General features: G+C 41.7%; 1 long non-coding RNA gene and 1 pseudogene across 1 annotated transcript; both read left to right on the top strand.

The window, feature by feature from the left end:
- The first annotated feature begins 520 nt into the window (after window positions 1-520).
- On the top strand, window positions 521-5,472 carry LOC136485193 (uncharacterized). Its single transcript, XR_010766355.1, has 3 exons — window positions 521-1,119; window positions 4,016-4,087; window positions 4,747-5,472. It is a non-coding gene; the product is annotated as an uncharacterized lncRNA (long non-coding RNA).
- Window positions 5,473-6,323: 851 nt separating this feature from the next.
- LOC136457765 (uncharacterized) lies at window positions 6,324-8,801 on the top strand (annotated as a pseudogene).
- Window positions 8,802-10,402: the final 1,601 nt, after the last annotated feature.

Here is a 10,402-nt window from a genome sequence, read left to right as displayed (position 1 = left end):
TCATACGATATTAAATCATACAACGTTTAATATTATGTACCATAGAGTTTTATTTAATTTATTAAATATTATACGTGCTAAACCCATAATATATCAACACGAGAGTTAGGATCAATACCCTGTAGAATGAAGTTTGACGTCCCCTGTGCGCAGCCCAGGCCGTCAGGTCAGTCCGTGATTTCTTTTTCTGGAACTCGCCAGCCATGCGCCTTGCCGTATTAGTATTCGTTATTAATGGATCAAATACAATGATGATGTCATGCTTGTTGTTTTTATGTTGCATTGCACTGTTCAGAATTTACAATGCAATATTTTTGTTTTACCCTGCTGAAACGTTAGGACCAATTGGGTTTCTGTTTTCTATCTTTTGTCTATAGCTAAAAAATTCGAACGGTCAACATCTACCCGGCAGACGTTAGGTGGTGCGACCCGTGTGTAGCCGGCAGGACGGGTACACGTGCGACACCGCAGCCTCCGGAAAAAAAAAAAAAAAAAAAAACCTGGAGCGCTCCCTTATAGCCTGCGACCCGCATCCGCTCCCAGGCCTCCCACACGTCGCCGCCGACGCCCGCCTCTGTCCCATCCGCACGGCGCACACACAATCCCACGGCGCACTGAGCCCCTACACGCCGTCGTCAGCGCCTCGGCTAGCACGCTTCGCGACGGCCTCATCCCGCGCCGCCGCCGCCGCGTCTTCCTCATCCCGCGCTGCCGCCGCCGCGTCTTTCTCATCCCGCGCCACTGCCGCCGCGTCTTCCTCTCACCGGCGAGGAAGACGACGTCGTCGGGGGAAGCACCGGCGCCGTGCGTCGACGGTCAGCCGCCTGGACGTCGTCGGTGAGCAGGAACTGAGGGATCACGGCGACGTCGAAGCCGTTCCCAAACCAAGCAGCTCACGGCAGCTACTCTCCCTGCGTCGTGGCCCACGGTGAGCCGTCAATCCTCCCCAAATGTTCCGGCCCAGCCCCGACGCCCCGTGCCGTCGCATAACGCCGCGGCAGGCCAACCCCGACGCGAGCCGCCGCCCCAACAGCGAGCCGCAACTTGAGCTCGCCCTCGCGCTCTGCAACGGCAGACCGCAACTTCTTCAACTACACCCTCGCTCGCTGCTGCCACCAGGTGTGCCAACCCCTTCTCATCCCAACCCTAACTTAAGATAATTGGCTATTTGTACTCCGATCTGATGTAATTACATGTGTGTACATGTATTATGCCTGCTAACTTCGAGCCCTTCCAAAGATTATCATGCGTACATGTGCACACCCATCTCCTTGTCTAGAGGTTCACTTCATATTTACACTTCTGAAACTTTAGAAGTTTCCTTTTCCTAAAACATTCAGATTTTTCTGTTTTCATTCAGTCAAGGAACTTTAAGATTTGGATAATGAAATGACTTAATTGGAGGAAACAAAAGTAGTAGCAGAAACCTAAACTCTGATAGGCTCAAACTCTGTGTCTTGTTGCTTTGTCTTTGTTGAAACCTGGTGCTATACAGAGCAGAATGTATGAAGTGAGTGCAGGTTCTTGTGTTGTGAAACTTTCAAATCCTTGAAATAAATCTCCTCCAAAAATTATAATCCACATGCTAAACGATTTCTTTGTAAACACAATTTTCTGCATTTTACCAAACAATTTCAGGGGATACATGCAGTGTATCCAATTTTGATAAGAGATCCATCTCAGAGTACGAATGTTGAATATCAATGCTAAAAAATCTATTGCACACTATAGGGAATATACTAATCCTCATCCTATTTAGATATCAATTTTCAAGCTCCATGGTAACTACCCCTCCGAAGTATATGAAGATGTGTGAATGTTAATATCTTCATCCCAATTTTTATTATGCAATGGATGAAGTTTTACTCAAAAACATCAGGCGAGATCAGCTACTAATTCATGTTAGTTGCTTTTATGGACCCGTAAGCAAGGCAATAGTATCAACTATAAGATCACAAAATTTGTAGAAGGTGATCTCACTACCTTACGATCATTGGAGATTTGTAGAAGGTGATCTCACTACCTTAAGATCACAAATCAGATTTGACAAGCTGGGAGGCAGCATATTAGTGAAATTCTCAGAATTATACCATCTATGCAAGGCTTTGGCTGTCAGTAACCTTACTTCTCTTGGCCCGGACATGGACGTAGTCACTGGTTTCACTTTCTTCCCCTTGCCCAGCTTTCTCCAGCCATCCTTGACAGAGCTCACTCTCATGCATTATAGAATGCACAAAGCATGAAAATGGATCCATCTTAATGGAGGACTCACCCACTTTAACATGGTTCAATCTGAATGCACGCAGTTGGGGACTAACCTGAAGATTGCTTCAAGGATTACCAACTGACCTGCACGGAAAGAAGCTAGGTTTAGGTTACCTGTTAATCTTTTTGGAGTGAAAACAATGAATTGGTAAAGCATGTGTGTGTACAACCATATCATATTCAAAATGGCTTCTTAGTTCTATGACACATGCAACATGCATCTAGCGTTGTTACTGACAAATAAGTGAGGAATTCCATCATGCATGCTATTCCCCATGCCAATAAGAAAAGTGATACTAAATTCAGACCAGCATCTCCATTGGCAACTTGGGTTTCAATCACACAACTCAATTTTTTTGAAGCGTACTTTCTTCTGATGAGGTGGTCTACAGAATTGATGCCTATTAATGTGCTGGTTTATTCATTATTCAACCCCATCCTTGTCCTCATCCTTCTTTCCAATGCTCTTCAGGAGAAAAATAAAAAAGAAAAATAGTTTGCTGGTGTATTCTAAAACCAAACATCATCATGGAATCCCGTTGTCTGAACATTATTTTTTTATACCACACAACGGTGTCTTCCCTGAGGGATCTCATTAAAATGGGCCTGCAATTTCAACAACTCAATTTTGTTTGGTGATCAAACAGTCCACGACAATCTCTTTTGATCTGACACCATGTCAAGGTCCTGCATTTCAGAACATATTTATTGCACCATTTTAGAATCTGAAGCACAGTGACTACAAAATCCATAAAAAAAGATCCTGCATACACAAGGCTGATATTCATTCTCGGCAAACACTGCAGTAATCCCAAACCCTGCCATGCGATTTGCAGGCTTGGGCCAACTGTAGCCCAATTGTGCCTAGTTGGAGCTGCTACTGTAGTCTATACAGTTAGGAACTCTGGTGACTGAAAAAGAGCAGCTAGCCACCTGTTAAACAGAACAAAAGAAAAAAAAACTGTAGTTAGACAAGTGAGAGTTGGCCTTGAGGAAGCACTGAACTGTCCAGCAAAGTACAGTGAATCCCCTTTGTCAACTGGTCACAAGGAAAAGTTCATCTCCAAATGTCTGCAAAATAGTAACTAATGTCAATCTTTGCACTTGGTGTTAGCACATGCATCATAAATGAACAAATTAAATTTCTACAAGCTCTGCCCTGAAAGAGGAATCAGAAAAAGAACATAACTAAGGCAGTTTGTAATAACTTTAGTATGGTGTTAGACAAATTCATTTGGAAAACTGTTATAATCTTTTTTTTAATCTGGAAATCTTGCTTTCCGAAAATTGTTCAGTTTGGTGTTAGAGATAATTTCTCTGTTGGCATCACTATATGGTGTTTCTTTTCTGGATAGTTTCGATGAAAAGTTCTATGCTTAGTAACGAAAACATAATATCCTTTTACAAACCTGAAACTGGGTGCAAATTTGCATTAATTTTAGTAGTTTCAAAAAATTAGTTTCAGGGTTGCAACATGAGAAGCTACAGAGTTTTTGAGTTTCACAGTACTATAGCAACATGAGTAGCTCCCTAATGTAAAGCAATTGCCAGCTAATCACTGCATTTTCAATCATTTTACCTTTTAATATATATGTTGGCATGACATAAAAGGTGTATGTATTTGTCCATTGGCCGGCCAAGGCCTAGCATCTGAAATTTCTGAACTTGAATCTTCATTGGATTGTTAGATGTTTATGAACCAGTGTGCTAATATAATGTGTGTTTCGTTCTGTTCTGCTGTTGTACAAAGGTGAATGCCAAGAAGGTTATTTTAAGTGGGAAGAACAGCTGCAGTGAAGTCATTTAGATTCTGTGTGCTCAGGTCTAATGTGAAGCAACCCTTCTCACTTTTCAATTTATTTTTCTGTTCCCCTCCCTGTTTGCCTCAGAGAACCATCTAGCATTGATATGTAGTCTGCTACTGTAGTAAATATGCAATCCTGAATAGCAAGCCTCAACCTGCTAACTGTTTAGTACAGAGCCTACTGCTAATTGCAGAAAACATAACCTGGAAGCAATGAACTGTAGCAATTGAAAAATAGCACAAGAACATACTGCTACTCGGTGAAAACTCTAAACCAGAAAATCATGGTTACTCGGAGCTGGAAAAAGTACATAGCCTACTAGAAGGAAATGCATAGGATGCAACCAATCTTCCTTTTTACCACTTCTTCCTTGTAACAGCACTTTCAGGTTTGCTCCCTATGAGCAATTCCTGGTTAACTTGCACTTGGAACCACCACATAATTTCAGACAAAATGCTATATTTTCTGATAGGTCAAGTGTTTCAAATTCAAACTGGTTCCAAACTTCCTTTCTTTCTACCAAGTTGGTTGTGATTTTCAAAAGCCAATCCAACTTGGTTTCAAAAGGAAGGAAGAAAATCACAACAAACTACTGACGAAGCTCTTATAATTGTTACTTTGGTTTCTTTATTCTCTGTGGTTAGGTTTTTCTTGATACGTGTCCTCTCTCTTGTAGGTGCTCAATAGCAAATTGCTGAAGGCTAAGATAGGAACACTAAACGGGACATCAGGAAAGAGCTCAAAACCCTTGCAAAAGTGGAGAGAAAATAACAGCAGCTTGCAGTAACTGATGTACTGAAAAACACAGATGTTGTGCTGACAAGTGACAACATTGACTGGTGCACCTCCGAAAAAGCTAAACGGAATTACATTTGATTCAATGAAGCTGCTCAGGCACTTGAGCTGGCATGCCAGATAGCTTTGTTGAAAGTAAGAATAAGATTGCACAATTCAAAGTTTGTGATGAGCTAAGGGTGTAATTTGAATCTGTTGACAGCATCACAAATATTGCCCGTTGGGTAAATCTTATGACATTTATGAAGTCATTTATATAACATAAATTCACTTAAAGGCATACTTCTACTGGTAATTGTTTAGATGTAAGCCCCTTGATTGGCAATGGCATTGGTTAAGTGATTGCCTTTGTGTTTAGTATGAGTCAGATGCGCAATACTGTCGTTGTAAATGTAAGAGTTTGTTTATGTGATGTGAAGCTTGTAAATAAATATAAGAGTTTGTGTCATTTGTGGACGTCATATAGTTTTTTTTTGTTCTCGTAGCGACGCATGGACACTCAACTAGTGATTGACAAAAAGTAGGATCTTTGTTACGTCATCTTCACACAAGTTCATTTTTTCGTTATCTATATCTATATCTATGCATACCTGATACTAAAGAGGTAAAATTTCTGGCTATTTTTTTCGTCCATCCATTTTTTTCGTCCACTTCCCCTGACTACAGAATGATGGAGAGTTTCTGTCCGGACTTATATATAATAATTTGTGCTCATCGAGTTACTTGTATAGCGCGATACCAAGTCCGTTTTCAAAACAAACTAAACAAACATAAACGTGACACAATCTCCTACAACTAAAAAGAACAAAGTGTGGACATCGTTTTGGTGCGACAATTGCCTTGGTTCGTCCGTCTACCACCCCATGCGATCGATCCCACATCCGTGCGACAATCACGGCAGTTGTTGATTTTTCTTGCATGCGGTTGTTGATTTTCCTTGCATGAGACCCGCGTGCGGTGGCAATCATGGCAGTTTCCTTCCATGCAAAAGGAAGTGCTCCCTCGCGCGACCATCACGCCTGTTGTGATATAACTTTCTAGCATGCAAAAGGAAATTACTATCAATCAATCAAATCAAATCAAATAAGAAATTATTCTCATCAAGAGGTTATGATTTTTCTTCATGCAAAACAACCGAACATGATTATCTACCACGTTGCGGTGGCGGTCGATCCCTGCGGTGGCAGTCGCGCCGCCGGCTGACGGAGGTGGCCGTTCACTAGCCTCAGCTAGCAAGAAGACAATGTCGCCCTCGCCCGCGTCGTCCAGGAGCTAGCAAGAGGCCAATCTCGAGGGGTCGATTGCGCCCAGGCCGGGCACTTTCGCTGATCGCTGCTGATTCCTCCTGCTTTTTGCAGGAACGGGCATACATGATGCTACCGGTGGTGAGTGCGTGATCTCGAGGCCTTCGCGTGCCCCCTGAAGGACACCGAGGAGCTCGACGTTGCCGACAGGCTGATGGCGCTCGTTGAAATCGGTGATTGTGAGTGTACATACCAGTGTCAAAATTCTTTTTTTCCTATTTTTGTATGGTGCTTAATCTGTCGCTGTACCATGGCGAGCCATTGAGCAGGATGATGCTGGGGACGATGATGAGGAAGAAGATGATGGGGTTCATACACCATTGATATTTTTTATCTAATCTTTGCATGACTCGATTGTCACGTGTAATTTTATACCTTCGAATAGTTTCATAAAAAAATACTAAGATTATTGCTGGTAATAATACAAACAGGGACTGTTTAAGGTAGTGAAATATCTTACCACATCATTTCTCTGAGCTCTAGAATTAATAAGGTGGTAGTATGTACTACTAAATCATAATCTTGAGCTGGTAGCCATAATTGGCTTCTTGCTAGAAAGAGATAGAATGCTAATCGAATTTACATAATCTTGTGATGATGTTCCCACCTCTGTGAACAAGCAGGCATGACAGTTTGGAATAAACTAGCAGTGACTTGATATTTATCTTCTGTTGGTGAAGTGAAAGCAGCAGCAACTATTGGATTGTTCAGATAAGCAAGGGAAATGGTTGTTTTTGTCTCCCTGTTTTCTTTAGCTCAACAGACTTAATTTATGACTATGGCGCTGGTTATTTATGCATTCCATTAGACATCATTGATTCATTCGTGATTTGTTGCCTGTAGATGTAAAATAACAATCATACTAATATCCATTGCTTTAATATTTGTCTGATCTTTTAATGCTTAAATGTTGTAAGTTTTGTTCCTTTTTTCTTTGAGATGGATTTTTTCTTTTTTTTTACTAATAAACCGCAGATGATAAAGCAGTTGAGGGCAGAATCAAGGATGATAGCACTGTTGAAGGCAGAGCCACCGATGACAAAGCTGTTGAGACAGAGCAAAGAATGATGAGGACATTGAGGACGGAATAAAGGATGATAAGGCCGTTGAATGTCAAGTCACTAATGATAAACCTATTCAAAGCAAAGTAACTAATGTTAATGCCATTGAGGACAGAGAGATTGAAGGTAAAGCCACTGAAGAGGCAAAGGAGATCGATATTTGGATGAAACTCCGAAATGTGATCAGATTTGGGGCACTGACTATGGAATTGCTAATACTGAATAAAACCTAGCTGATAATGACAACTAAGTTTCGTATGAAAATAATGAGGCTGCTCTTGAGTTTTCTCTCTAGTCTGTGGTGCTAGAGCATGGTTGTTCATCACATAAGTTTCATACGCTAGCTCCCCATTTATCTAGGATTTATATTCATGCATCAAAATTTTGGTCCTCAGATAGGAAAGCTTTAGTTGCAAAAAATTCAGTTTCTAGACTTCTGCTTGTTTCAAAATCTCATGGCAATGATGTTTCAAGGTAAATTATGACTACGCTCTACCACTTATTTTCCTTATTGTTGTTAGCATCAATTCTCTCAGATCAAAATTTAAGAAGTAAGAACCTAATTTTTATGTAGGCTGACATTTTGGCTATCGAACATATTTGTCCTAAGAGATCGTTGCACAAACATTTGGTACTTCACGGCACTCAAGTCCATTTAAGGTTTTCAACACAAATGGTGCAAAGAAGCCTGAGAGGAGTTTCGCTACAACACGACGAAAAAGTAACTACAATAGCAAGTATACCCAATATCATGAAGCTGCTAGATGATTGGCGCGAAACTAGCACATTGTAGATGCATTGGAGAAGATGTGGTGGCATATAAAGGTTAACCCTATTACTGTCTTAGCACTTTCCAAAAAGCTAAGTATGGCTCCTGTAAAACAGTGATGAGTAAAACCTACTGCAAACTAATTCATTTTTTAATTTTCTGAAGGATTTTTATTTCACATGCAATTACACCCCACATGCAAACCCCTATAGAAGATTTGTCAACTCCAAAGATTAGGAGGTCATTAGGGCTTTCTAGAAAACTGCATTTGATGATGCATTCAGCAAAAGTTGTCCTCTTCGTGCTGGTGGACATGAGTGTGGATATTTACCAGTGTTGGCAAAATTGGTATGCTTTTAGATGCTGATTTTTGTTTCTTTAGTAATGGTATCTTTTATGTGAAGTCATGAAATTTTTTATGTTTCTATCAGGTGATGGAGCATTGCGTAGCTCATTTAGATATTGCTATGTTTAATGCCATCCTTCGTGAATCAGAGAATGAGATACCCACGGATACTATATCTGACCCAATTGTGGACTCAAGAGTTTTGCGGATTCTAGCTGGCGACTTAAGCTTTGGATCAGACACACAACTTAAGAACTCTATATGTGCTTAAATTATGAAATGCTTGTAATTGCATGATGAACAAACAAACAACCTAGAATAGGGACTATGCATGACACCTCCCTTGCACTATTGATTGTTAACACATGATATATACTTCTGTAGGTTGGGAATTGATCTAGATGGTTGTCTGATACATTTATAGTTACTTGTCCAAATTTAATTATCTTGTTCTAAAATATATTACCTTTGTCTTTTTTCATGCATGCTAGGGCCCTTAAACTGATGGTTTATAGTCAAGTTAGAAGGTAAAATACTAATGATTTCTTGAACTTTATAATGGTCTATACAACATGAAGACTTATGTAATATTGGTGTTCCATACATCATACTTATAGGTAATAGTACAACATATGTTCATACATATATTATCGTAACATTGTTTTTTCCCGTTGCAATGCACGAGCATTTACCTATATTTACATATATACTCGAACCTATGTACAAGATGGTATGGAGATGCGGCGGAACTTATTCGTGGATTTATTGGCGCACGAAAGAAATGAATATCGGAGATTTCTTTCTGCCGATATAAAATATTATCTTAGCCGCATCATGGAAAGCTCTATACAGTAGAGCCTGTGACGTCGCGCTCTCCGTGACTGTGTTAAATCCATAAACTTTGCTTTTTGGATTAAATGTCACTTTAACGTTGGTATTTAATTTTTACAGTATTGTTATCTTATCGTGCGATCCGTGTGTTTTTAGTATAAAATGTTAGCTATCCCGTAGCAACACACGGACATGCTACCTAGTAGAAGGTGAAAAGTTGGAAAAGAATTGGATATGTACAGTAATTAATGGACGAAAAAGCAAATCAATAAATAATAAAATAGGAAAGCATCCGTAGGGACGGAGATCTGGCCGCCAGAACGGATGTCCGACGGGAGCTCTTAGCTCATGTACGTACCTTTTGTGTTTTCCTTATTAATTTTTTTCTTTTTTTTTGGGAATAATTTTTTTCTTTCTGATACACAGTGAACCGACAAAAGTGATGACTCATGTACAAGAGAAGCAAATTAAGAATAAATTGACACGATAGATCGAGCCACCGGCCCCTTGCCCGCCCTGCCGCGTCACTTGTCTAGCCGAGCCGACCATGCCACGCCGTGCCGCCTGAGCAAACGCATCGCCCATGTGCCGTGTATATTAGGTATAGGGAAAGATATTTAGGTCGTGCTTGGTGCCGCTTTGGCTCCTGCTCTACGGCAGTGGAGCCGCACCAAATGGCGATAGAAGGAGGATCGCTTCTGCGCGACCGGATGCCTAAGGAGGTGAAGTCGTGATTTGCAGCTCTGCCGCTCCGGCTCTGGCTCTGAATTCCGTGAAGGGAGCACCGCACCAAATGGCAACAGAAGGAGGATCGATTCTACGCGACGACAGGAGGAGCCGAAACCCTTTTTGCCTAAGGAGGCGAAGTCGCGTGTTGGGGAATAATATTAGGGTACCCGAAGAGAAGGAGTTAATAACCATCAACATTGATTCATTTGAGCAGTCAAGAGTACGACTATAGCTCCAACCGACCCCAGGTGCGCAAACTCTGCCTTGCCCGACCCCTGAGGGTGGCTCTGCCTCGCCCGACCCCTGAGGATGGCTCTGCCTCGCCCGACACTGAGGCCGCGGGCTCCTCCTCGCCCGACCCCTGAGGGGTGGCTCCGCCTTACCTAACACCGAGGTCGTGGGCTCCGCCTCGCTCGACCTTTGAGGGCTAGCTCAGCCTCGTCCGACCCCTGAGGGCGGACTCCGCCTCACCGACCTCTAGGGGCGACTCCGTCTCG

The sequence above is a fragment of the Miscanthus floridulus genome, chromosome 1, assembly GCF_019320115.1.
Source record: "Miscanthus floridulus cultivar M001 chromosome 1, ASM1932011v1, whole genome shotgun sequence".
NCBI classification, from domain to species: Eukaryota; Viridiplantae; Streptophyta; class Magnoliopsida; order Poales; family Poaceae; genus Miscanthus; species Miscanthus floridulus.
Note: the sequence above shows the minus strand (reverse complement) of the source record. Positions and strands in the feature narration are given on the sequence as shown.